Source organism: Dipodomys merriami, unplaced genomic scaffold (assembly GCF_024711535.1).
Source record: "Dipodomys merriami isolate MVZ:Mamm:240054 unplaced genomic scaffold, mDipMer1.0.p SCAF_43, whole genome shotgun sequence".
In the NCBI taxonomy this organism is placed as follows: Eukaryota; Metazoa; Chordata; class Mammalia; order Rodentia; family Heteromyidae; genus Dipodomys; species Dipodomys merriami.
In genome coordinates this window covers 2,728,262-2,755,038 of record NW_027205937.1, presented here as the reverse complement: position 1 = coordinate 2,755,038, position 26,777 = coordinate 2,728,262, and positions in this window count along the sequence as shown.

Here is a 26,777-nt window from a genome sequence, read left to right as displayed (position 1 = left end):
GAAGGTTAGGGTTAGGTATAGAGTTAGGATGAGGGCTAGGGTGAGTGTAAGGGTTAGGTTTATGGTTAGGGATAGGATGAGAATTAGGGTTAGGGTTAGGGTTAGTGTGAGGTTGAGGTTTAGTCTGAGGGTTACAGTTAGGTTTAGGGTTAGGTTTAGGCTTAGGGTGAGGGTAAGGGTTAGGGTGAGGGTTAGGGTTAAGGTGAGGTTTAGGGTTAGGTTTAGGGTAAGGTTGGTTGAGGGTTAGGGTTAATGTTAGGGTTAGTGTGAGGGTGAGGGTTAGGGTTAGGGTTAGCGTGACGGTGAGAGTGAGGCTGAGCATTAGGGTGAGGGTGAGGGTGAGGGTGAGTTTGACGGTTAGGGTTAAGGTGAGGGTAAGGGTAAAGATTAGGGTAAGGCTTTGGGTTAGGATTAGGGTTAGGCTGAGGATGAGATTTAGGGGGAGGTTGATCGTGAGGGTTAGGGTAAGGATTAGGGTTAGGATTAGGGTTAGGCTGAGGATGAGCTTGAGGGTGAGGGTGAGGGTTAGGGTTAGGGTTAGGGTGAGGGTTAGGGTTAGTTTGAGGGTTAAGGTGAGTGTAAGGGTAAGATTTAGATTGACGTTAGGGTGAGGCAGAGGGTTAGGGTTAGGGTGAGGATGTGGGTGGGGTTAGGATGAGGGTTAAGTTTAAGTTTAGCCTTAGGGTTAGGGTGAGGGTTAGGGTTAGTGTGAGGGTTACGGTTAGGTTGAGGTTTAGGGTTAGGATTAGGGTTAGGGTGAGGCGTAGGGTTAGGGTGAGGGTTAAGGTTAGTCTTAGGGTTAGGGTGATGGTTAGGGTTGAGTTGACGGTTTGGGTTATGGTGAGGGGTAGGTTTAGTGTTACGGTGAGGCTTAGGTTTAGTGTGAGTGTTAGGGTGAGGATAAGGTTTCGGGTGAGGGTTTGCTTGACAATGAGGGTTAGGGATAGCGTAAGTGTTAGGGTGAGTGTTAGGTTGAGGGTTAGGGTTAGGGTTAGGGTGAGGGTGAGGGTTACAGTTAGGGTTAGGGTGAAGTTAAGGGTTAGCCTTAGGTTTAGTGTGAAGGTTAGGTTTAGGGTTAGGATTAGGGTTATTTTTAGGGTTAGGTTAAGGCTGAGGGTGAGGGTGAGGTTGAGGTATTGGTTAGGTTTAGGGTTAGGGTGAGGGTGAGAGTGTGGGATAGGGTTTGGATTTGAATTAGGGTTAGGGTTAGGCTGAGGGTGAGGGTGACAGTGAGGGTTAGGATTAGGGTGAGTGTTAGTGTTGGGATTAGGTTGAAGTTTAGGGTTAGTGTGATGGTGAGGGATAGGGTTAGAGTGAGGGGTAGGGTTAGGGTTAGGATGAGGGTTAGGGTTAGGGAGAGGGTTAGGGTGAGGGTGAGGTTTAGGGTTAGGGTGAGGGTAAGGGTTAGGGAGAGGGTTAGGGTGAGGGTGAGGTTTAGGGTTAGGGTGAGGGTAAGGGTTAGGGTTAGGGTTAGGGTGTGGGTTAGGTTTAGGCTTAGGGTTAGGGAGAGTGCTAGGGTGAGGGTGAGAGTTAGGGTTAGGTTTAGCGTTAGGGTTTGCCTTAGGGTGAGGGTGACGGTGAGGGTGAGAGTTAGGTTTAGGATTAGTGTTAGGTTTAGGGTTAGACTTAGGGTGAGGGTGAGGGTGAGGATAAGGGTTAGGATGAGGGTTAGGTTTAGGGTTAGGGTGAGGGTTAGGTAAAGTTTGATGTTTAGGGTGAGGGTGAGGGTTAGGTTTAGGGTTAGGATTAGGGTGAGTGTTAGGTTTAGGGTTAGGGTTACGGTGAGTGTGAGGGTTAGGGTGAGGGTTAGGGTTAGGGATAGGGTTAGGTTGAGGGTTACGGTTAGGGGGAGGATTAGTGTTAGTGTTAAGGTGAGGGTGAGGGTGAGGGTTAAGTTTAGGTTTAGTGTTAATGTTAGGGTTAGACTTAGGTTGAGGGTTAGGGTGAGAGTGAGGATTAAGTTTAGGGTGAGGGTTAGTGTGTGGGTGAGGGTTAGGGTTAGGGTGAGGATTAGGGTGACAGTGACGGTTAGAGTGAGCGTGATGGTTAGGCTTAGGGTTAGGGTGATGTTAGGGTTAATGTTAGGGTTAGGGTGAGGGTGAGGATAAGGGTTAGGCTGAGGGTTAGGATGAGTGGGAGGTTTAGGTTTAGGGTTAGGGGTAGGGTGAGGGTTAGGGTGAGAGTTAGGGTTAAGGTTCGGTTAGGGTTAGGGTGAGTGTTAGGGTTATTGTTAGGTTTACGATTAGGGAAAGTGTTAGGGTGAATGTTAGGTTTAGGGTGAGGGTTAGGTATAGGGTGTGGGTTAGGGTTAGAATGAGGGTTAGGGTTAGGGCGAGGTTTAGGGTTAAGATTATTGTTAGGGTTATGGCTAGGGTGAGGGTGAGTGTTAGGGTTAGGCTTAGGGTTAGGGTGAGGGTTAGGGTTAGGTTTAGGCTTAGGGTTAGCATGAGGTGTAGTTTTAGGGTTAGGGTGAGGATTAGGTTTAGTGTGAAGTTTAGAGTTAGTGTTAGGGTTAGTGTGAGTGTTAGGGTGAGGGTTAGGGTAATGGTTATTTTTAGGATTAATATTTGTTTTAGGGTTAGGGTTAGGTTGAGGGTGAGTGTGACATGGGGGTGAGGTTTAGGGATAGGGTTAGGTTTAGAGTGAGGGTGGGAGTGATGGTTAGGTTTAGTATTAGGATTAGGGTTAGGGTTAGGCTGAGGATGAGTGGGAAGGAGAAGGGGGAGTTTTAGGGGTAGGGGTAGGGTTAGGGTTACAGTGATGGTGAGTGTGAGGGTTCGCGTGAAGGTTAGGGTTAGGGATAGAGTTAGGGTGAGGTCTAGGATGAGTGTGTGGGTTAGGGTTATGGTGAGGGATAGGGTGAGAATTAGGTTTAGGGTTAGGGTTAGGGTGAGGGTTAATCTGAGGTGTAGGGTTAGGGTTAGGGTGAGGGTAATGTTAATTCTGAGGTTTACGGTTAGATTTTGGGTTAGGTTAGGCTTATGGAGAGGGTAAGGGATAGGGTGAGGGTTAGGGTGAGGGTGAGGTTTAGGGTTAGGTTTAGGGTGAGGGTTGGTTGAGGGATAGGGTTAGGGTTAGGGTTAGGATGTGGGTGAGGTTTACGTTTAGGGTTAGAATTAGGGTGAGGGTGAGAGTAAGGCTAAGGGTTAGGGTGAGGGTGAGGGTGAGGGTGAGTTTTAGGGTTAGGGTTAAGGTGAGGGTAAGTGTGAGGATTATGGTAAGGATTTGGTTTAAGACTAGTGTTTGGTTGAGGGTGAGCTTGAGGGTGAGGGTGATGTTTAGGGGTAGGTTTAGAGTGAGGGTTACGGTTAGGGTTAGGGTCAGGGTGATGGTTAGGGTCAGGGTGAGGGTTAGGTTTAGGTTTAGGGTGAGGGTGAGGGTGAGGGTTAGGGTTACGTTGATGTTTAGGTTGAGGGTGAGGGTTTGGGTGAGGGTGAGTTTTCCGTGAGGTTGAGGGTTAGGGTGTGGGTGAGGTTTAGGATTAGGGTTAGTGTTAGGTTGATGGTGAGGTTTAGGGTGAGGGTGAGTGTTAGGGTTACGGTTAGGGTTAGTGTGAGGTTTAGGGTTAGGGTTAGGGATAGAGTGAGGATTAGACTGCTGGGTTGGGTTAGGGTTAGGGTGAGGGTTAGGGTTAGTGTGAGAGTTAGGGTTATGGTTAGGGCTAGGTTGAGGTTAAGGGTTAGGGTGAGTGTTAGGGTTAGCGTTAGGCTTAGGGTGAGGATTAGGGTGAGGGTTAGGTTTAGGGTTATTTTAAGGGTTAGGTTAAGGTTTATGGTTAGGGTTAGGGTTAGGGTGAGCGTTCGGGTTAGGGTTAGGGTTAGGGTTAAGGTAAGTGTTACGGCAATGATTAGGGTGAGGGATAGGGTGAGGTTGAAGTTTAGGGTTATGGTGAGGGTTAGGTTGATGGTTAGGGTTAAGTTTAGGTTTAAGGTCAGGGTTAAGTTGAGGGTTAGGGTTAGTGTTAGGGTGAGGGTTAGAGTGACAGTGAGGGTTAGGCTTTGTGTTAAGGTTAGGGAACGGGTGAGGGGTTGGGTGAGGATTAGGATTAGTTTTAGTGTGAGGGGTTGAGTGAGGGTTAGGGTTAGGGTTATGGTGAGGCTTAGGGTTAGTGTTAGGGTGAGGGTGAGGGTTAGGATTTGTGTGAGGGTTAGGGTTAATGTTAGGGTTAGGGTGAGGGTAAGGGTTAGGGTTAGGTTGAGGGTTAGGTTTAGTGTGAGCGTTAAGGTTAGGGTTCTCATTAGGGTTAGGGTGAGGTTAATAGTTAGGGTGAGGGTTAGGATTAGGATGAGGGTTAGGTTTAGTGTTAGGCTTAGTTTTAGGGTGAGGGTTAGGGTTAGGTTGAGGCTTAGTCTGAGGGGTAGGTTTAGGGTGAAGGTGAGGGTTTGGGTGAGGGTGAGGGTTCGGGTGAGGGTAAGGGTTAGGGATTGGTTGTGTTAGGTATAGGGTGAGTGTAAGGGTGATGGTGAGTGTTAGGGTGAGGGTTAGGTTTAGGGTTAGGGATAAGTTTAAGGTTAGGATGAGGGGTTGGGTTAGGTTTCGGGTGAGGGTTAGGTTTAGTGTGAGGGTTAGGGTTAGGGGTAGGGTTCGGATGAGGTTAAGGGTTAGGGTTATATTTAGGGTGAGTTTTAAGGTGATTGTGAGGGTTAGGGTTAGGGTTACTGTTAGGGTGAGGGTAAGATTTAGGTTGATTGTTAGGTTTAGGGTGAGGGTTAGAGTTAGCATTAGGGTTAGGATGAGGGTTAGGGTGAAGGTTAGGTTTAGGATTAGTTTTAGGGTGAAGGTGAGGGTGAGGGTTAGGTTTAAGTTTAGGGTTTGGGTTAGGATGAGGTTTAGGGTGAGTGTGAGGGTGAGTGCTAGGGTTAGGATTAGGGTTAGGGTGAGGGTTAGGCTGAGGGTGAGGTTGAGGCTGAGTGTGAGGTTTAGGGTTAGGTTTAGGGTTAGGGTTATCATCAGGTTTAGGGTTAGGTTTAGGATTAGTGTTAGCTTTAGGGGTAGGCTTAGGGTGAGGGTAAGTGTGAGGGTGAGGTTTAGGGTTAGAGTGAGGTTTAGAGTAAGAGTGAGGGATAGGGTTAGGCTTAGGGTTAGGGTGAGGGTTAGGTTTAGGGTTAGGATTAGGGTGAGGGATAGGTTTAGGATTAGTGCTGGGTTAGGGTTAGGCTCAGGGTGAAGGTGAGTGTGAGGGTGAAGTTAGGGTTTGGGTGAGTTTTCGGGTTAGGGTTAGTGTGAGGGTTAGGGTTAGAGTGATTTTGAGGTTGAGGGTGAGGTTTAGGGTTCTGGTGAGTCTGAGGTTTAGGGTTTGTTTGAGGGTTAGGGCTAGGATGATGGTTATTTTGACAGTGAGGTTTAGGTTCATGGTGAGGGTTAGGATTAGGGTTAGGGTGACGGTTAGGGTGAGGTTTAGGGTTAGGGATAGGGTGAGTGTTGGGTTAGGGTTAGGTTTAGAATGAGAGTTAGGTTGAGGTTTAGGGTTATGGTTAGGGTGAGGTTTAGCTTGAGGGTCAGGGTTAGGTTTAGTTTGAGAGTTAGGGTTAAGTTTAGGGTTAGGGTGAGGACTAGGATGAGGGTGAGGGTGAGGGTTAGTGTTAAGGATAGGGTGAGTATTAGGGTTAGGTTTAGGGTAGGCTGATGGATAGGGTTAGGGATAGGCTGTGGGATAGGTTTAGTGTGTGGGTTAGGGTTAGGTTTAGGGTTAATATTAGGGTTAGGCTAAGGGCTAGGGTGAATTTTAGGGTTATGGTGAAGTTTAGGTTTAGCATTCGGTTTAGGATGAAGGTTAGTGTGAGGCTAAGGGATAGGGTGAGGGTAAGTGTTAGGGTGAGGGTTAGGGTGAGGGTGATTGTTAGGGTTAGGATTAGGCTTATGAGGAGGGTTAGGGTTAAGTTTAGGGTTAGTGTGAGTGTTAGGTTAAGGGTTTTTGTTAGTGTTAGGGTTAGGGTTAGGGTGAGGGTTAGGGTCATGGTGAGGGTTAGGGTTAGGGTGAGGGTTAGGGTCATGGTGAGGGTTATGGTTAGGGTGAGGGTTAGGATTAATTTTAATGTTAGGGTGAGGGTTAGGGTCAGTATGAGGGTGAGGGTTAGGGATAGGGATAGGGTGAGGATTAGGGTTAGGCTTATGGTTAGGGTGAGGGTTAGGCTGACGGTTGGGTTTAGGGTTAGGCTGAGGGATTGGATTAGTGTGAGGGTTAGGGTTAGGGTTAGGGTTATTTTTAGGGTGAGGGTAAGTGTTAGGTTGAGGGTTAGAATTAGGTTGAAGTTTACGATTAGCATTCGGTTTAGGATGAGTGTTAGTGTGAGGGTTAGGGTTCGGGTTAGTGTTAGGGTGAGGGTGAGGGTTAGGGTTAATGTTAGTGTGAGGGTTAGTTTTAGGTTGAGGCTAAGGGTTGGGGTTAGGGTTAAAGTGAGGGTGAGGGTGAGGGTGAGGTTTAGGGTGAGTCTGAGGGTGAGTGTTACGGTTAGGCTGAGGGTGAAGGTGAGGGTTAGGGTTAGGGTTAGGTTTAGGTTGAGCGTGAGGGTGAGGGTTAGGCTTATGGTTTTGGTTAGGGTTATTGTGAGGTTTAGGATTATAGTAAGGGTTAGGGTTTAGGTAAGTGTGAGGCTGAGGTTTAGGGTGAGGGTGAGGGCTAGGGCTAGCGTTAGGGTTAGGGTGAGGGATAGTGTGAGGGTTAGGAGTAGGGGTAGGTTGAGGTTGAGAGTTAGGGTTAGGGTTAGTTTGAGGGTTAGAGTTAAGGTGAGGGTTAGGGTTAGGGATAGGGTTAGGTTGAGGGTGAGTGTTAGTGTTAGGGTTGGGTTAGGGTTAGAGTTAGGATGATGGTGAGGATTAGGGTAAGGATTAGGGTTAGGGTAAGTTTTAGGCTGGGGGTGAGGGTGAGGATGAGGGTTATGTTCAGGGTGAGGGTTGGGGTTAGGGGTAGGGTTAGGGATAGGGTGAGTGTTAGGGTTAGGATGAAGGATAGGTTGTGGGGTAGAGTTAGAGTTAGTGTGAGGGGTAGGGTTAGTGTGAGGGTTAGGTTTAGGGTTAGGTTTAGGGTTAGATTTAGGGTTAGGGTGGGGGTTAGGATTAGGGTTATGATGAGGTTTAGGTTTAGGGTGAGGGCTACGGTGAGGGTGAGAGTTGGAGTGAGTGTGAGGGTGAGGATCAGGGTTAGGTTTAGGGTTAATTTTAGGATGAGGTTTAGGATGAGGGTGAGGGCTAGTGTTAGTGTTAGGCTGAGAGTGAAGGTGAGTGTGAGTATGAGGGGTAGGTTTAGGTTTAGGTTGAGGTTTAGGGTTAGGGTGAGTGTTAGGGTTAGGGTTAGAGTGAGGGTTAGGGTTACATTGATGTTTAGGTTGAGGGTGAGGGTTTGGGTGAGAGTGAGGTTTCGGTGAGGGTGAGGGTAGTGTGTGGGAGAGGTTTAGGTTTAGGGTGAGTGTTAGGGTGAATGTGAGGGTTAGGTTGATGGTGAGTGTTAATGTTATGGTTAGGGTTAGTGTGAGGTTTAGGGTTAGGGTTAGGGATAGAGTGAGGGCTAGGGTGCTTTGTTGGGTTAGGGTTAAGGTGAGGGTTAGGGTTAGTGTGAGGTTTAAGGTAAGGGTTAGGGTTAGGGTTAGGGCTAGGGTGAGGTTAAGATTTAGGGTGAGGGTAAGTGTGAGGGTGAGGGTTAGGTTTTGTGTTAGGGTTAGTGTGAGGGTTAGGGTGAGGTTTAGGTTTAGGGTTAGATTAAGGGTTAGGGGGAATATGAGGGTTAGGGTTAGGGTTAGGGTGAGGGTTAGGGTTAGGGTTAGGGTTAGGGTTAGGGTGATGGTAAGGGTGATGGTTAGGGTTAGGGTTAGGGTGAGATTAAGGCTTAGGGTGAGGGATAAGGTGAGGGTGAGGGTTAGGTTTAGGGTTAAGTTTAGTGTGAGGTTTAGGTTGAGGGTTAGGGTTAGGGTGAGGTTTAGGTTGAGGGTTAGGGTGAGGGTTAGGGTTAGGGTTAGGTTTAGGGTGAGGGTTAGGTTGAAGGTTAGGGTTAGTGTTAGGGTGAAGGTTAGGGTGACGGTGAGTGATAGGCTTAGTGTTTGGGTTAGGGTACGTTTGAGGGGTTGGGTGAGGGTTAGGGTTAGGGTGAGGGTGAGGCTTAGAGTTAGGATTTGGTTTGGGGTTAATGTGAGGGGTAGTTTGACGGTAAGATTTAGTGTGAGGGTAGGGGTGAGGATGACGGTTTGGGTTAGGTTTAGGGTGAGGGTTGGGTGAGTGTTAGGGTTAGGGTTATGGTGAGGGTTAGAGTTACTGTTAGGGTTAGGGTTATGTTTAGGGTTAGGGTGAGGGTTAGGATTAGTGTGAGGGTTAGGGTTAGGGTTAATATTAGGGTTACGGTGAGGGTAAGGATTAGGGTTAGGTTGAGGTTTAGGGTTAGTGTGAGGGTTAGGGTTAGGGTTTGGGTTAGGGTTAGAGTGAGATTAAGCGTTAGGGTGAGGGTTAGTATGAGGTTGAGGGTTAGCATTAGGGTTAGGGATAGGTTGAGGTTGAGGACTGGGTAAGGTTGAGGCTTAGGCTCTGGGGTAGTTTTGGGTGAGGGTGGGGGTTAGGGTGAGGATACAGGTGAGAGTAAGGGTTAAGGTATGGTTGAGGTTTAGGGTTAGGGTGAGTGTTAGGGTGACGGTGAGGGTTAGGGTGAGGGTTAGGTTTACGGTTAGGGATAAGGTGAAGATTAGGGTGAGGATTTGGGTTAGGGTTAGGGTGAGGGTTAGTTTTCGTGTGAGAGGTAGGGTTAGGGTGAGGTTAAGGGTTTGGAAGATGTTTAGGGTGAGGGTGAGGGTGAGGGTTAGCGTTTGGGTTAGGGTTTGGGTTAGGGTGAGGGTTAGGTTGACAGCGAGAGTTAGGGTAAGGATTAGGGATAGGGTTAGGTTTAGGGTGAAGGCTGGGTTAGGTTGAGATTTAGGTTGAGGGGTAAGGTTAGGGTAAGGGTGATGTTTAGGGTGAGGATACGGTTGTGGATAAGGGTTAAGTTATGGTTGAGGGTTTGGGTTAGGGTGAGTGTTAGGGTGACGGTGAGGGTTAGGGTGAGGGTTAGGTTTGGGTTAGGGATAGGGTGAAGGTTAGGGTGAGGGTTTGGGTTAGGGTTAGGGTGAGGGTTAGGTTTAGTGTGAGAGTTAGGGTTAGGGTTATGGTTAGGTGAAGTTAAGGGTTTGGAAGATGTTTAGGGTGAGGATGAGGGTTAGGGTCAGGGTGAGGTTTAGCGTGTGGGTTAGGGTTTGGGTTAGGGTGAGGGTTTGTTTGACAGTGAGAGTTAGGGTGAGGGTGAGGATTAGGGTTTGGTTTAGGGTTCGGGTTTGGGTTAGGGTTTGTGTTAGGGTTAGTTTGAGGGTGAGGGTTAGGTTTAGGGTTAGGTGGGGGTTAGGGTTAGGGTGAGGGTTAGGATTAGGGTTAGGGATAGGGTTAGGCTAAAGGTGAGGGTGAGTGTAGGGATGAGGGGTAGGTTTAGGTTTAGGTTGAGGTTTAGGGATAGTGTGAGGGTTAGGGTTAGGGTTCGAGTGAGGGTAAGGGTTACGTTGATGTTTAAGTTGAGGGTGAGGGTTTGGATGTTGGTGAGGTTTAGGTTTAGGTTGAGTGTTAGGGTGAATGTGAGGGTTAGGGTGAGGGTGAGTGTTAGGGTAACGGTTAGGGTTAGTGTGAGGTTTAGGGTTAGGGTTATGGATAGAGTGAGTGTTAGGGTGCTGGGTTGGGTTAGGGTTAGGGTGAGGGTTAGGGTTAGTGTGAGGATTAGGTTTAGGTTTAGGGTTAGGGCTAGGGTGAAGTTAAGGGAAAGGGTGAGGGTTAGGTTGAGGGTGAGGGTTAAATTTTGCTTTAGGGTTAGAGTGAGGGTTAGGGTGAGGTTTAGGTTTAGGTTTAGATTAAATGTTAGGGTCAATGTGAAGGTTAGGGTTAGGGTTACGGTGAAGTTTAGGGTTAGGTTTAGGCTTAGGGTGAGGGTAAGTGTAATGGTTAGTGTTAGAGTTAGGGTGAGAATAAGGGTTAGGGTGAGGGATAGGGTGAGGGTGAGGGTTAGGTTTAGGTTTAGGTTTAAAGTGAAGGTTAGGTTGAGTGTTAGGGTTAGGGTGAGGGTTAGGTTGAGGGTTAGGGTGAGGGTTAGGGTTAGGGTTATTTTAGTGTGAGGGTTAGGTTGAGGGTTAGAGTTAGTGTTCGGGTGAGTGTTAGGGGGAGGGGGAGGGTTAGGCTTAGTTTTTGGGTTAGGGTACGGGGTGAGGGGTTGGGTGAGGTTTAAGGTTAGGGTGACGGTGAGGCTTACGGTTAGGTTTCGGTTTAGGTTTAGGGTGAGGGGTTGTTTGAAGGCAATGTTTATGGTGAGGGTTAGGGTGAGGATGAGGGTTAGGGTTAGGTTTAGGGTGAGGGGTTGTGTGAGGGTTAGGGTTAGGGTTATGGTGAGGGTTAGTGCTACGGTTAGGATTAGGGTTAGGTCTAGGGTGAGGGTGAGGGTTAGAATTAGAGTGAGGGTTAGTGTTAGGGTTAATATTAGGGTTACAGTGAGGGTAAGTGTTAGTGTTAAGTTGAGGTTTAGGGTTAGTGTGAGGGTTAGGGTTAGGGTTTGGGTTAGGGTTAGAGTGAGTGTAAGCGTTAGGATGAGGGTTAGTATGAGGTTGAGGGTAAGTGTTAGGGAAAGGGTTAGGTTTAGTGTGAGGGCTGGGTTAGGTTGAGGCTTAGGCTGAGGGGTAAGGTTAGGGTGAGTGTGAGGTTTAGGGTGAGGATACGGTTGTGGGTAAGGTTTAAGGTATGGTTGAGGGGTAGGGTTAGGGTGAGTGTTAGGGTGACGGTGAGGGTTAGGGTGAGGGTTAGGTTTAGGGTTAGGGATACGGTGAAGTTTAGGGTGAGGGTTTGGCTTAGGGTTATGGTGAGGGTTAGGTTTAGTGTGAGAATTAATGTTAGGGTTAGGGTTAGGGTGAGGTTAAGGGTTTGGAAGAGGTTTAGGGTGAGAGTTAGGGTTATGGTTAGGGTGAGGGTTAGCGTGTGGGTTAGGGTTTGAGTTAGGGTGAAGGTTAGGTTGACAGTGAGACTTAGGGTGAGGGTGAGGATTAGGGTTAGGTTTAGGGTTCGGGTTAGGGTTAGGATTTGTTTTAGGGTTACTTTGAGCGTGAGGGTTAGGTTTAGGGTTAGGTGGGTGTTAGGGTTAAGGTTAGGGTTAGGATTAGGGTTACGGTTAGGGTGAGGGTGAGCATTAGGCTTAGGGTTAGGGTTAGGGTGAGGGTGATGGTGAGGGTTAGGTTTAGGATTAATGTTAGATTTAGGGTTAGTCTTAGGGTGAGTGTGAGTGTGAGGGTGAGGGTTAGGTTTAGGATGAGGTTTAGGGTTAGTTTTAGGGTGAGGGTTAGGTTTGAAGGTAAGTGTTACAGTTAGGTTTACGGTGAGGGTTAGGGTTAGGGTTATGGGGAGGGTTAGGGTTAGTTTTAGGGTTAGGGTGAGGGCTAGGGTGAGGGTGAGTCTGAGGGTTAGGGTTAGTGATAGGGTGAGGATTAGGGTTAGCATTAGGTTTAGGGTGAGAGTTAGGTTGCGGGTAGGGTTAGGTTTAGTGTGAGGGATAGATTTAGTGTGAGGGTTAGGGTTAGCATGAGGTTTAGGATGAGGGTGAGGGTTTGGGTTAGGGTTAGGGTTAGAGTTAGAGTGAGGGTGAGGTTGAGGCTGAGAATTAGGTTAAGATAAAGGTGAGGGTTAGGTTTAGGGTAAGGCTAAGATTTAGGATTGGGGGTAGGGTGAGGGTGAGTGTGACGGTGAGTTTTAGGTTGAGTCTGAGGTGAGGGTTGGGATTAGGATCAGGGTTAGGGTAAAGGTTAGGGTTAGGCTGAGGTTGAGGGTGTGGGTTAGGATTAGGCTTATTTTGGGTGAGGGTGAGGGTGAGGGTTAGGGTTAGGATTAGGGTTAGGGTTAGGGTTAGGCTGAGGGTGAGGGTGAGTGTAGGGATGAGGGGTAGGTTTAGGTTTAGGGTTACGGTCAGGGTTAGATTAGGGTTCAAGTGAGGGTAAGGGTTACGTTGTTGTTTAGGTTGAGGGTGAGGATTTGGGTGTGGGTGAGTTTTAGGTTTAGGGTGAGTGTTAGGGTGACTGTGAGGGTTAGTGTGAGGGTGAGTGTTAGGGTAACGGTTAGGGTTAGTGTGAGGTTTAGGGTTAGGGTTAGGGATAGAGTGAGGGTTAGGGTGGTGGGTTGGGTTAGGGTTAGTGTGAGGGTTAGGGTTAGTGTGAGGGTTAGCGTTAGGGTTAGTGTTAGGGCTAGGGTGAATTTAAGGGAAGAGGTGAGGGTAAGGGTGAGGGTGGGGGTTAGATTTTGCTTTAGGGTTAGGGTGAGGTTAGGGTGAAGTTTAGGTTTAGGGTTAGGCTTAGGGTGAGGGTAAGTGTGAGGGTTAGGGTTAGGGTTAGGGTGAGAATAAAGGTTAGGGTGAGGGATAGGGTGAGGGTGAGGGTTAGGTTTAGGGTTAGGGTGAGGGTGAGGGTTAGGGTGAGGGTTAGGGTTAGGGTTAGTTTAGGGTGAGGGTTAGGTTGAGGGTTAGGGTTAGTGTTAGGGTGAGGGTTAGGGTGACAGTGAGGGTTAGGCTTTGATTTTGGGTTAGCCTACTGGTGAGGGGTTGGGTTAGGGTTAAGGTTAGGGTGACGGTGAGGCTTAGGGTTAGGGTTCGGTTTAGGGTTAGGGTGAGGGTAAGGGTTAGGGTTAGGGTCAAGGTTAGGATGAGGTTGAGGGTTGGTGTTTGGTTTAGGGTTAGGTTAGGGTAAGGTTTAGGGTGAGAGTTAGTGTGAGGATGAGGGTTAGGGTTAGGTTTAGGGTAAGGGGTTGGGTGAGGGTTAGTTTTAGGGTTATGGTGAGAGTTAGTTTTAGGGTTAGGGTTAAGGTTAGGGTTAGCTTGAGTGTTAGGATTAGTTTGAGGGTTAGGGTTAGGGTTAATGTTAGGGTTAGGGTAAGGGTAAGGGTTAGGGTTAGGGTGAGGGTTAGGGTTAGTGTGAGGGTTAGGGTTAGGGTTTGGTTTAGGGTTAGGGTGAGGGTAAGGGTTAGGGTTAGGGTCAAGTTTAGGATGAGGTTGAGGGTTGGTGTTTGGTTTAGGGTTAGGTTTAGGGTGAGGGCTGGGTTAGGTTGAGGCTTAGGCTGAGGGGTTGGGTTAGGGTGAGGGTGAGGGTTTGGGTAAGGGTGAGGGTACGTGTGAGGGTAAGGGTTAAGGTTTGCTTGAGAGTTAGGATTAAGGTGATTGTTAAGGTAACGGTGTGGGTTAGGATGTGGGTTATGTTTACTGTGAGGGTTAGGTTTAGGGTTAGGGTTAGTGTGATGTTAAGATTTAGGGTGAGGTCTAGGGTGAGGGTGAGGGTTAGGGTTAGCATTAGGGTTAGGGTGAGGGTTAGGGTGAGATTTGGTTTAGGGTTAGGTTAAGGATTAGGGTGAGTGTGAGTGTTAGGGTTAGGCTGAGGCTCAGTGTTAAGGTTAGGTTTAGGGTATGGGTGAAGATTATGTTTAGGGTGAGGGTTAAGGTGACAGTGAGGGTTAGGTTTAGGGTTAGGGTTAGGGTGAGTGTTAGGGTGAGGTTTAGGGTTACGTTTAGATTTAGGGTGAGGGTTAGGTTGAGGGTTAGGATTAGTGTGAAGGTTAGGGTTAGGGTTAATGTTAGGGTTAGGGTGACGGTAAGGGTTAGGGATATGGTGAGGGTTAGGATTAGTTTGAGGTTTCGGGTTAGGGTTTGGGTTAGGATTAATGTGAGGGTAAGGGTTGGGGTGAGTTTTAGGATGAGGGTGAGGGTTAGGGTTAGGTTTAGGGTGAGGGCTGTGTTAGGTTGAAGCTTAAGCTGATGGTTAGGATTAGGGTGAGGGTGAGGGTTTGTATGAGTGTGTGGGTACGGGTGAGGGTAAGGGTTAAGTTTTGGTTGAGGGTTAGGCTTAGGGTGAGTGTTTGGGTAACGGTGAGGGTTAGAGTAAGGGTTAGGTTTAGGGTTAGGGATAGGGTGAAGGTTAGGGTGAGCGGTTGGGTTAGGGTTAGGGTGAGGGTTAGGTTTATTGTGAGGGTTAGGGTTAGGGTTAGGGTGAAGTTAAGGTTTAGGGTGAGGTTTAGGTTCAGGGTGAGGGTTATTATTACCATTAGGGTTAGTGTGAGGGTTAGGGTGAGGTTTGGTTTAGGGTTAGGTTAAGGGTTAGGGTGAGGGTGAGTGTTAGTGTTAGGCTGAGGGTGAGGTTTAGGGTTAAGTTTAGGGTATGGGTGAGGATTATGTTTAGGGTTCGGGTTAAGGTGATGGTGAGGGTTAGGTTTAGTGTTCGGGTTAGGGTGAGTGTTAGGTTGAGGGTTAGGGTTACGTTTAGATTTAGGGTGAGGGTTAGGTTGAGGGTTAGGGTTAATGTTAGTTTTAGGTTTAGGGTGAGGGTTAGGGTGACGGTGAGGGTCAGGGTGAGGGTTAGGGTTAGGTGTCGGTGAGGGTTATGTGAGGTTAAGTGTTAGGGTGAGGGTTAGGGTGAGTGTGAGGGTGAGGGTTAGGGTTAGGATTAGGGTTAAGGTTAGGGTCATTGTTAGGCTGAGGGTGAGGGTGAGGATTAGGTTTAGGTTTAGGTTTCGGGGGAGCTTGAGGGAGAGGGTTAGCTATAGTGTGAGGATTAGGGTTAGAGTTAGGGTCAGGATGAGGGATAGGCTGAGGAGTAGGTTTAGGATTAGGTGAGGGATAGGTTTATTGTGAGGGTTAAAGTTAGGGTTAGGGTTAATGTTAGGGTGAGGGTATGAGTTAGGGTGAAGTTGATGGTTAGGGTTAGCATGAGGGTGCAGGTTAAGTTTAGGATTGGTGTTAGGTTTAGTTTAGGGTTAGGATGAGGGTTAGGTTTAGGTTTAGGGTAAGGGTAAGGGTGAGTTTGAGGGTTAGGGTGTGTGTGAGGGTTAGGTTTAGGGTGATGGTTAGGGTGACGGTGAGTGTTAAGATGAGGGTGAGGGTTAGGGTTAGGGTTAGGGTTACGGTGAGGTTTAGGTTTAGCGTTTGGTTTAGGGTCAGGGTTAGGGTAAGTGTTAGGGTTAGGGTTAGGGTTAGGGTTATGGTTAGTGTGAGGTTTAGGTTTAGGATTAGGGTTAGGGTAAAGGTAAGAGTGAGGGTGAGGTTTAGGGTGAGGGTGAGTGTTAGGGTTAGCGTTAGGGTTAGTCTGAGGCTTAGTGCGAGGGTTAGTTTTAGTGTTAGGTTGAGTTTGAGTGTTAGGGTTAGAGTTAGTGTGAGGGTTATGGTTAGGTTTAGGGGTAGGGTTAGGATTAGGGTTAGAGTGAGGGTGAGATTGAGGGTTAGGGTTGGGTTAGGTTTAGAGTTAGGGGGAGGGTGAGGGTTAGGGTTAAATTTTGGGTTAGTGTTAGGCTTAAGGTGAGGGAGAGGATGAGATTGAGGGATAGGGTTAGGGTTAGGTTGAGGGTTAGGGTTAGTGTGAGGGTTAGGTTTAGGTTGAGGTTTAGGGTGAAAGGGAGGTTTAGTGTAAGTGTGAGGGTTAGGGTTAGGGTTAGGGTGAGAGTGAGGTTTAGTATCAGGGTGAGGGTTAGGGTTAGTGTGAGGGTGATTGTTATGGTTAGGGTTAGGAGTAAGTGAGGGTTAGGGTTAGGGTGATGGGTGGGTTTAGGGTTAGGGTGAGGGTTAGGGTTAGGGTGATGTTTAGGGTGAGGGTGAGGTTTAGGGTGAAGCTGAGGGTGAGGGTGAGGGTGAGGGTTAAGGTGTGGGTGAGGGTTAGGTTTAGAGTGAGGGTTAGGGTAAGGGTGAGGGTTAGGGTTAGGGTTAGGGAGAGGGTTAAGTTTAGGGTTATCTTTAGTGTGAGGCTGAGGGTTAGGTTTAGGGTTATTTGAGTCTTACGGTTATGGATAGGGTTAGGGTGAGGATAAGGGTTAGGGTGAGGGTGAGGGTTAGGGTTAGGGTTAGTTGAGGCTTACGGTTAGTGATAGGGTTAGGGATAGGCTTAGGGTTAGGGTGGGGGTGAGGGTGAAGTTTAGGGTTACGGTTAGGATTAGGGTAAGTGTGAGGGTGAGGGTTAGATTTAGGATTAGTGTTAGTGTTAGGGTTAGGCTTATTGTGAGTGAGAGGGTGAGGGTGAAGTTTAGGTTAAGGGTGAGGTTTAGGGTTTGGGTTAGGGTGATAATTAGGGTTAGGTTGAGGGTTAGGGTTAATATTAGGGTTAGGGTCAGGGTGAGATTTATGGTGAGGGTGAGCATTAGGTTTAGGGTGATGGTCCGGCTTATGGTTATGATTAGGATGTGGGTGAGGGTTAGGGTTGGGTTAGGGTTAGAGTTAAGGTGAGGGTAAGGGTGTAGTTTAATGTTAGTGTGAGGGTTAGGGTGAGGGTTAGGGTTAGGGTGTGGGTGAGGGTTAGGTTTGGGTTAGGGTTAGAGTTAGGGTGAATGTGATGGTAAGGGTTAGGTTTAGGGTGAGAGGTATGGTGAGGGTTAGGGTTAGGGTTACACTGAGGGGTAGGGTTAGGTTTAGATTGAGGGTGAGAGTGAGGGTTTTGGTTAGGTAAGGGTTAGGGTTGGGGTTACGGTGTGGATTAGAATGTGGGTTCGGTTGAGGGTGAGGGTTTTGGTGATGGTTAGGGTTAGGGTTAGGGTTAGGGTGATTGATTGGGTTAGGTTTAGGGTGAGGGTTAGGGTTAGTGTGAGAGTTAGGGTTACGGTTAGGGTGAGTGTAAGGGTTTGGGTTAGCGTTAGGGTGAGGGTTAGGGTTAGGATTAGCATTAGGGTTATTGTCAGGTTTAGGGTGAGGTTTAAGTTTAGGGTTACGGTAAGTGTTAGGGTGAGGGTGAGGGTTAGGTTTAGTTATAGGGTGAGAGTTAGGGTTAGGTTTAGGGTTTTGGTGAGGGTGAGTGTAATGTTTAGGGTGAGGGATTGGGTGAGGGTGAGGGTTAGGGTTAGGGATAGGGTGAGGGTGAGGGTTAGGTTGAGGGTTAGGGTGAGGGTGAGTGTTAAGGTTATTGTTATGGTTAGGGTGAGGGTTAGGCTGAGGTTGATGTTGAGGGTGAGCATTAAGGTGAGGGTGAGGGTGAAGTTTAAGGTTAGAATTAGGGTTAGGTTTAGGGTTAGGGTGAGCTTGAGTTTGAGGGTGATTGTGAGGGTTAGATTTAGGGATAGGGTTAAGTTTAGGGTTAGGGTTAGGGTGAGGGCTAGGTTGAGGGTGAGGGTTAAGGTCAAGCTGAGGGTTAATGTTTGGGTGAGGGTTATGGTTAGGGTGAGGGTTAGGTTTAGGGTTAGGGTTAGGGTGAGGTTTAGGGTTAGTGTGAGGTTTAGGGTGAGCGGGAGGGTGAGGATTAGGGTTAGAATTAAGTTAGGGTTAAGGTTAGGCTGAGGGTGAGGGTGAAGCTGAGGTTCAGGGTTAGATTTAGGGTTAGGGTTAGGGAGAGTATGAGGGTGAGGGTTAGGTTTAGGATTAGTGTTAGGGTTCTGGTTAGACTTAGGGTGAGGCTGAAGGTGAGGTGGACGGTTAGTGGTAGGGTGAGCATTAGGTTTAGGGTGAGGGATAGGGTGAGGGTTAGGGTTAGGGTGAAGGTGAGGGGTAGGGTGAGGGTGAGGGTGAGGGTTCAGTTTAGGATTATCGTTATTTTTAGAGTTAGGCTTACGATGAGGGTGAGGATGAGGGTTAAATTTAGGGTGAGGGTTAGGTTGACAGTGAGGGTTAGGGTACGTGTGAGGTTTAGGGTTAGGGATAGAGTGAGTGTGAGGGTTAGGATCAGGGTTAGGTTTTGGGTTAGTGGGAGGGTGAGGGTTAGGGTTAGAGTGAGGTTTTGGGATTGGTTAATGTTAGGCAGAAGGTGAGGGTGAGGCTTTGGATTAGGTTTAGGGTTAGAGTTAGGGTGGGGGTGAGACTTAGGGTTAGGATTACAGTTAGGGTTAGGGTTAGTCTGAGGGTGAGGTTAAGGGTGGGGGTTAGGGTTAAGGTTGGGGAGAGTGTTAGGGTTAGGGTAAGGATTAGCTTTAGGCTGAAGGGTAGGGTTAGAATTAGGGTGAGGTTTAGGTTTAGGGTGATGGTGAGGGTTTGGGTGAGGGTTCGGTTTAGGTTTAGGTTTAGGGTTAGGGTTAGGGTTAGTGTTAGGAATAGGGTTAGGGTTAGGGTTAGAGTGAGGGTAAGCATTAGGGTGAGGTTTAGGGTGAGGGTTAGGCTTAGCGTTAGGTTTAGGGAGAGGGTTAGGGTTAGTGTTAGTGTTAGGGTTAGGTTGAGGCTGCGGCATAGGTTTAGGGTGTGGGTTAGGGATAGGTTGAGGTTTAGGGATTGGTTAGGGTTAGGGAGAGGGTATGGGTGAGGGTTAGGATTAGGGTTAGGGTTAGAGTTAGGGTGAGGTTGAGAGTTAGGGTTAGGATTAGGGTTAGTGTTAGGGTTAGTCTGAGGGTGAGGTTAAGGGTGAGGGTCAAAGTTAGGGTTGGGGAGAGGGTTAGGGTTAGGGTTAGGGTAAGGATGAGGGTTAGGCTGAGGGGTAGGGTTAGAGTTAGGGTGAGGGTTAGGGTTGGGGAGAGGGTTAGTGTTAGGGTAAGGATGAGGCTCAAGCTGAGGGGTAGAGTTTGGGTTATTGTGAGTTTTAGGTTTAGGGTTAGTGTAGGGTAAATGTAAGGGTAAGGGTGAGGTTTAGGTTGAGGTTTACGGTGAGGGTGAGGGTTAGGGTTATCGTTAGGGTTAGTGTGAGGGTGACTTTGAGGGTTAGGATTAGGGTTAGGTAGAGGTTGAGTTTTAGGGTTAGAGTTAGTGTGAGGGTTAGGGTTAGGGTGAGGTTTAGGGTTAGGGTGAGGGTGAGAGTGAGGGTTAGGTTTGGGTTAGGGTTAGAGTAAGAGTGAGAGTGAGGGTCAGGGTTAGATTTAGGCTTAGGGTTACTTTTAGGCTGAGGGTGAGGGTGAGGATGATGGTTAGGTTTAGGGTGAAGTTTAGGGTTATAGGTAGGGTCAGAGTTAGGGTGAGTGTTAGGGTGAGGGATAGGTTTAGGATGTGGTTTAGGGTGAATGGTAGAGTTAGGCTTAGGGTGAGGTTTAGGTTTAGTGTTTGGATTAGGTTTAGGGTTAGGATTAGGGTGAAGGTGAGGTAAGGTTTGGGGTGAGCGTTAGGAAGAGTGTGAATGTTAGGGTTAGGCTTAGGGTTAGGATGGGTGTTAGGGTGAGGGTGAGGGCTAGGGTTAGGCTGAAGTTTTGGGTGAGCATTAGGGTGAGGGATAGGGTTAGGGTTAGGGTGAGGTTTAGGGTGAGGGCAAGTTTTAAGCTGAGGGTTAGATTGAGGGTGAGGGTTAGGGTTAGGGTGAGGGGAAGGGTGAGGTTTCGGGTTAGGGTTAGGGTTAGGCTGAGGAGTAGGTTTAGGGTTAGGGTGAGGTTGAGGGTGAAGTTTTCATTTAGGTAAGGGTTAGGGTTAGGGTTAGGGTGAGGATTAGGGAGATGGTTAGGGTGAGGGTTCTGGTTAGGGTTTGGGTGAGGGTTAGGATTAGGGTGAAGTTTAGGGTGACAGTAAGGGTTAGTGATGGTGATGGTGATGTTTAGGTTTACGTTTAGGGTTAGGGTGAGGGTTAGGGTTAGGGTTAGGTTGAGGGATAGCATTAGGTTTAGGGTTAGGGTGAGGGTTAGGGTTAGGGTTTCGGTTAGGGTGAGGGTGACCGTTAGGTTTAGGATTAGTGATAGGGTTAGGGTTAGGGTTAGGATTAGGGTGAGGGTGAGGGTTAGGGTTAGGTTGAGGTGAGGGTGACTGTAAGGGTTAGGGTAATTTTGAGGGTTAGGGTTAGGGTTAGGGTGAGGGTGAGGGTTAGGATCAGGGTTAGTCTTATGGTTAGTGTGAGGGTGAGGGTTAGGGTTAGGGTGAGGGTGAGGGCTAGGGTTAGGATTAGGTTGACAGGTAGGGTTAGGGTGAGGGTTAGGCTTAGGGTTAGGGATAGGGTGAGAATTGGGGTGAGGGGTTGGGTTAGGGTTAAGATGAGGGTTAGGTTTAGTGTGACAGTTACAGATAGGGATAAGATTAGGGTTAGGGTGAGGATGAGGGTGAGATTTAGGATTAGCTTTAGTGTTAGGGTTAGTGTGAGTGTTAGGATGAGGGTTAGGTTTAGGGTTTGGATAAGGGTTAGATTGAGGGTTAGGGTTAGAGTTAGGGTTTGGGTGAGGGTGAGGGTAATCTTTATGCTGAGGATTAGGGTGTTGTTGAGTATTAGGGTTAGGTTTGGGTTAGGGTGAGGGTGAGTGTTAGGGTGAGGGTTAGGGTGAGGGTGAGGTTTAGGGTTAGGGTTAGCATTAGGCTTTGAGTGAGGGTTAGGATGAGGGTTAGGTTTAGGTTTAGGGTGAGGGTTAGGGTGAGTGTCAGGGAGAGTGTGACGGTTAGGGTTAGGGTGAGAGATAGGGTTAGGGTGAGGGTTATGGTTAGTGTTAGGATGAGGTCTAGGAAGAGGGTGAAGGTGATGGTTAGGGTTAGGGATAGGGTGAGGATTAGGGTTAGGGCTTGGGTTAGGGTGAGGGGTAGGGCAAGGTTTAGGGTGAGGGATAGTTTTAGTGTGAGGGTTACGTTTAGGGTTAGGGTTTGGGTTAATGTTAGGGTGAGCATTAGTGTTAGGGTGAGAGTTACGTTTAGGATTAGGGTTAGGGTGCGGGTGAGGTTGAGGGTTAGGTTTAGGGTGAGGGTTAGGTTTAAGTTGAGGGCTAGCATTAGGGTTAGGGTTAGGGTGAGGGTTAGGTTTAGGGTTACAGTTAGAGTGAGGGTGAAGGTTAGGTTTAGGATTAGTGATAGGGTTAGGCTTAGGCTTAGGGTGAGGATGAGGGTGAGGGTTCGGGTTAGGGTGATATTTAGGGTGACAGTGAGGGTTAGGGTAAGTGTGAGGGTTAGGGTTAGGGTTAGGGTGAGTGTGAGGGTGAGGGTTCGGGTTCGCTTGAGGGTGAGGTTTAGGTTGTGGTTGAAGGTTATTTTTAGGGTGAGGATTAGTGTGATAGTGAGTGTTCAGGTAAGGGTGAGCGATAGGGTTAGGGTTAGGGTGAGGGTTAAATTTAGGGTTAGGTTTAGGGTTTCGCTAAGGGTGAGGGTTTGGTTTACCGTTAGGTGTGTCTTAAGGTTAGGGTGAGTGTTAGGGTTAGGCTTAGGGTGACGGTGAGGGTTAGGGTTAGTGTTAGGTTTAGGGTTAGTGTTAGGTGAGGGTGAGGGTTAGATTTAGGATTAGATTTATGGTGAGGGTTAGGGTTAATGTTAGGCTTAGTGTTAGTGTGAGGGTTAGGGTGAGGGTGAGGGTTAGCATTAGGGTTAGGGTTAGGTTGAGGTTTAGGGTGACGGTTATAGTTAGGGTTAGGGTTAGGGTTTGCGTGAGGGTTACTTTTATGTTGAGGAGGTAGGGTGAGGTTTAGGGTTAGGCTGAAAATTAGGGTTAGGGTTAGGGTGAGGGTGAGGGTTTCGGTTAGGGTGAGGGTTAGGGTTAGGTTTAGGGTTATGGTGAGGGGTTGGGTTAGGGTTAGGGTGAGGTTTAGGGTAGGTGTGAGAGTTAGGATTACGGATACGGTTAGGGTTAGGGTGAGGGTAATTGTTAGGGTGAGATTTAGGGTGAGGCTTAGGGTTATGTTTAGCGTTAGGGTTAGGTTGAGGGTTAAGGTGAGGTTTATGTTTATGGTTAGGGTAAGGGTTAGGGTGAGGGTGAGGGTTAGGGTTAGGTTTAGGGTGAGGGTTAGGGTTAGGGTTAGGGTTGGGGTGAGGGTGAGGGTAATCGTTAGGGTGAGGGATAGGGCGAGGGTGAGGGTTAGGTTTAGGGTTATGGTGAGGTTTAGGGTGAGGTTTAGGATTAGGTTTAGGTTTAGGGTGAAGGTTCGGGTGAGCGTGAGGGTTAGGGTTAGGGTTAGGGTGAGGGTGAGGGTGAGGTTTTGGTTGAGGGTGAGGGTTAGGGTTAAGGTGTGGGTTAGGGTTAGGGTGCGGGTTAGGGTTAGGGTGAGGGTTAGGATTAGGATTAGGGTTAGGGTGATGTTTAAGATAGGGTGAGGCTTAGGGTTAGGGTGAGGGTGAGGGTGACGGTGTGGGTGAGGTTTAGGTTTATGGTGATGGTTAGGGTGACTCTGAGGTTTAGGGTGAGTGTGAGGCTTATGGTTAGGGTTAGGTTTAGTGTGAGGTTCAGGGTTTGGGTTAGGTTTAGGGTGAGGGTTAGGGTAAAGGGTAGGGTTATTGTTAGAGTGAGGCTTAGGTTTAGGGTTTGGGATAGGTTTTGGGTGAGGGTGAGGGTTAGGTTTAGGGTTATGGTGAGGTTTAGGGTGAGGGTTAGGATTAGGTTTAGGTTTAAGGTGAAGGTTAGGGTTAAGGTGAGGTTGAGGTTTAGGCTTAGGGTGAGGGTTAGGGTTAGGATTAGGGATAGGGTTAGGGTTAGGTTAGGGTGAGGGTGAGGGTTAGGTGTAGGGTTGGGTGAGGGGGGGTGAGGGTTAGGTTTCGGATTAGTGTTATTGTTAGGGTTAGGCTTAGGGTGAGGGTGAGGGTGAGGATTAGGGTTAGGGTGACGTTTAGGTTGACAGTGAGGGTCAGGGTAAGTTTGAGGGTTATCCTTAGGGTTAGGCTGAGGGTGAGGTTTAGGATTAGGGTTAGGTTTAGGGTTAGTGTGAGGGTGAGGGTTAGGGTTTGGGTTAGGTAAGGGTTAGGGTTAGGGTTAGGTATAGGGTGAGGGTGATGTTTAGTTTTAGGGTGATGTTTAGGGTGAGGGTGAGTTTTAGGGTTAGAGTGAGGGTTCGGGTGAGGGTGAGCCTTAGGTTGTTGGTTTGGGTTAGGGTTAGTGTGAGGGTTAGGGTGACAGTGAGTGTTAGGGTGATGGTGAGGGTTAAGTTTAGGGTTAGGATGAGGGTCAATTTTAGGGTTAGGGATAGGGTTAGGGTGAGGATTAGGGTTAGGGTTAGGTGAGGCTTACAGTTAGGATGAGGCTTAGAGTTAGTGATAGGGTTAGGATGAGCGTGAGGTTTAGGGTTAGGGATAGGATCAGGGTGAGGGTGAGGATGAGGGTTAGATTTCAGATTAGTGTTAAGTTTTGCCTTAGTCTTAGGGTGAATGAGAGGGTTCGGGTGAGGTTTAGTGTAAGGGTGAGGTTTAGGTTTAGGGTTAGGTTGATTGGCTTAGTGTTACATTTAGGGAAAAGTTTAGGGTGATGGTTAGGGTTAACATTATGAGGGTGAGGATTAGTGTTATGATTAGCGTTAGGGTTAGGGAGAGTGTGAGGGTTAGGGTTAGGTTAAGGGATAGGGTGTGGGTTAGGCTGATGGGTAGAGTTAGCGGTAGCTTGAGGGATTGTTTTATTGTGAGGGATACTGTTAGGATTAGGGTGAGAGTAAGGGTTAGGATGAGGGTTAGGGTGAGGATGAGGGTTAGGGTTAGAGTTAGTGTGAGGGTCAGGGTTTGTGTGAGTGTTAGGGATAGGTTTAGGGTTAGGGTGAGGGTAAGGGTTAGGGTTAGGGTTAGGGTTAGATTTAGGGTGAGGGTAAGGATTAAGTTTAGGATTAGGTTTATGTTTATTTTTAGGCTTAGGGGGAGTGGGAGGGGGAGGGGGAGGGTTAGGGTGAAATTTAATGTGAGGGTTAGGGTGAGGGATTGTGTTAGGGTTAGGGTGAGCGTTATTGTTAGGTTGGTGTTTAGGGTGAGGATGAGTGTTAGGGTGAGGGCGAGGCTTAGGGTGAGGGTGAGGGTTAGGGTGTGAGTGAGAGTCAGGGTTAGGCTGAGGCTTAGGGTGACAGTGAGGATTAGGGTTAGGGTGAGGGTTAGCATTAGGGTGAGGTTTAGGTTTAGGGTAAGTGTAGGGTGAGTGTTAGAGTGAGGGTTAGGTTTAGGTTTAGGATTAGGGTTATTGTTAGGATTAGGGTTAGGGTTAGGGTCATGTTGAGGGTAAGCATTAGGGTGAGGTTTATGGTGAGGGTTAGGTTTAGGATTAGGGTTTGGGTTAGGATTAGGCTTAGCATGAATGCAATTGTTAGGGTTAGGTTTAGGGTGATGGTTAGGGTTTGTGTGAACGTTAGGGTTCGGGTTAGAGTGAGGGTCAGTGTGAGGGTGAGGGTTAGGGTGAGATTTAGGTTTAGGGTTAGGGTGAGGATTAGGGTTAGTGTGATGTTTAGGGTGAGGGTGAGATTGAGGGTTCGGGTGAGGGTGAGGGTGAGGGTGTGGATGAGGGTTGGGGTTAGGGTGAGAGTTAGGGTTAGGGTGAGGGTAAGGGTTAGGTTTAGGGTGAGGGTTAAGCATATGGTTAGGGTTAGGGTGAGTCCGAGGTTGAGGGCTAGGTTTAGTGTTAAGTTTAGGGTGAGGGCGAGGGTTAGGGTGAGGGTGAGGTTTAGGGTTAGGGTGAGGGTGAGAGTTATGGTTAGGGTTAGGGTTAGGTTTAGGGTTAGGGTTAGGTTTAGGGTGAGGGTTAGGTTTAGGGTTAGGTTTAGGATGAGGTTTAGTCTAAGGAGTAGGCTTAGGGTGAGGGTGAGGGTTAGGGTTAGTATGAGGGTTTGGGTTAGGTTTAGGTTTAATATTAGGATGAGGGTGAGGGTTAGGGTAACATTTAATGTTAGGGTTAGGCTTCTGGGAGTGTTAGGGTTATGGTGAGGGAAAGGGTGAGGGTGAGGGTTAGGGGTAGTTTTAAGATTAGGGTTAGGGTTATGCAGAGGATCAGGGTGAGGGTTAAGGTGAGGGTGAAGGTTAGGGTTAGGTTGAGGGCTAGACTGAGTGTAAGGGTTAGGGTGATGGTGAGGGTGAGGGTTTCGGTTAGGTAATGTTTAGGATTAGGGTTATTGTGAGGATTAGGTTGAGGGTGATATTTAGGGTGTGGGTTAGGGTTAGGGTGAGGGTTAGGGTTAGGATTAGGGTTAGGGTGATGTTTAGGATAGGGTGAGGGTTAGGGTTAGGGTGAGGGTGAGGGTGAGGGAGTGGGTGAGGTTTAGGTTTATGGTGATGGTTAGGGTGACTGTGAGGTTTAGGGTGAGTGTGAGGCTTTGGTTAGGGTTAGGGTTAGTTTGAGGTTTAGTGTTTGGGTTAGCTTTAGGGTGAGGGTTAGGGTAAGGGGTAGGGTTATTGTTAGGTTGATGCTTAGGTTTAGTGTGAAGGTTAGAGTTAGGTTTAGGATTAGGGTTAGGGTGAGGGTGTGGGTGAGGATTAGTTTTAGGATTAGGGTTAGGGTTAGGATTTGGCTTAGGGTGAGTTGAGCGCTAGGGTTAGGGTTAGGGTGAGGGGTAGGGTTTGTGTGAAGGTTAGGGTTAGGGTTAGGGTGAGGTTGAGGGTGAGGTTGAGTGTTAGGTTTAGGGTTTGGTTGAGGGTTAAGTTTAGTGTGATGTTTAGGGTGAGGGTGAGGGTTAGGGTGAGTATGAGGATCCGTGTGAGGGTTACTTCGTGGGTGACTGTTGGTGTTAGGGTGAGAGTTAGGGTGACGGTTAGGGTTAGGGTGAGGGTGAGGGTTAGGGAGAGGGTAAGCGTTAGGGTGAGGGGTAGGGTTATGGTTATGGTTAGGGTGAGGTTTAGGGTTAGGGTTACGGTTAGTGTGAGAATTAAGGATAGAGTTAGGGTTGGAGTTATGTTGTGGGTAAGGTTTAGGGTGAGTTTTAGGTTGAGGGTGAGGGTTAGGGAGAGGGTTATTCTTAGGGTTAGGGTGAAGGTGAGGGTTAGGGTTAGGGTTAGCTTTGGGGTGAGGGTTAGGTTTAGGATGAGAGTTAGGGATATAGTTAGGGTTAGGGTGAGAGTGAGTGTGAGGGTTAGGGTGAGAGTTAGGGTTAGGGTTAGGGAAAGGGATAGGGTGAGGGTTAAGTTTACGGTTAGGGTTAGGATGAGGGTTAGGGTTAGGGATAGGGTTAGGGTTAAGATTAGGGTGAGGGTTATGGTTCGGGTAACTTTTAGGGTTAGGGTTAGGGTTATTGTTAGTGTTAGGGTTAGGGTGAGGGTGAGGTTGAGTGTGAAGTTGAGGGATAGGGTTAGGGTTAGTGTGATGGCTAGGGTGAGGATTAGGGTGAGTGTGAGGGTGAGGTTGAGGTTTTCGGTTAGGGTTAGGGTTAGGATGAGAGTTAGGGTTAGTGGAGGGTTAAGGTTAGGGTTAGGTTTAGGATTAGGGTTAGGGTAAGGGGTAGGGTGAATGTTAGGGTCAGGGTTAGGGTTAGAGTGAGGGTTAGGGTGAGAGTGAGGGTTAGAGTTAGTGGAGAGTTAGGGTGAGGGTAAGTGTAAGGGTTAGGTTTAGGGTTAGGTTGAGAGTTAGGGTGAGGGTGAGGGTTAGGGTTAGGGTGAGTGTTTGGGTTAGGGTGAGGGTGAGGGTTAGGTTGTGGGTGAGGGTTAGTGTTATGGTGACTGTTAGGGTGAGGGTTATGGTGAAGGTTACGCTTAGTGTTAGGGTGATGCTTAAGGTGAAGTTGAGGGTTAAGTTTAGCTTTAGGCTGAGGTTTAGCATTTGCGTTAGGTTTAGGGTGAGGGTTAGGGTGAGGGTTAGTGTTATTGTTAGGGTGAGGGGTAGGTTTAGTGTGAGGGTTAGTGTTAGGTTTACGGTTAGGGTGAGGGTGAGGGCAAGGGTTAGGGTGAGGTTTAGGGTTAGGGTTATTGTTAAGGTTATGGTTAGTGTTAGGGTGAGGGTGGGATTGAGGTTTAGGGTTAGTGTTGGTGTGAGGATTAGGTTTTGTTTAGGGTTAGCGTTAGTGTTAAGTTGAAGGTGAGGGTTAGGGTGAGATTGTGGTTGAGTGTAAGCGTTAGGGTTAGGGTGAGAGTTAGGGAGAGGGTTAGGGTTAAGGTTAGGGAGAGGGTAAGGTTTAGGGTTAGGGTTAGCGTTGGGGTGAGGGTTAGGGTTAGGGTGAAGGTTAGTTTGAGGGTTAGGGTTAGGGTTAGGGTTAGGATGAATGTGTGGTTTAGGGTTATGTTTAGGGTGAGGGTAAGGGTTAGGGTGAGGCTTAGGTTGAGGGTT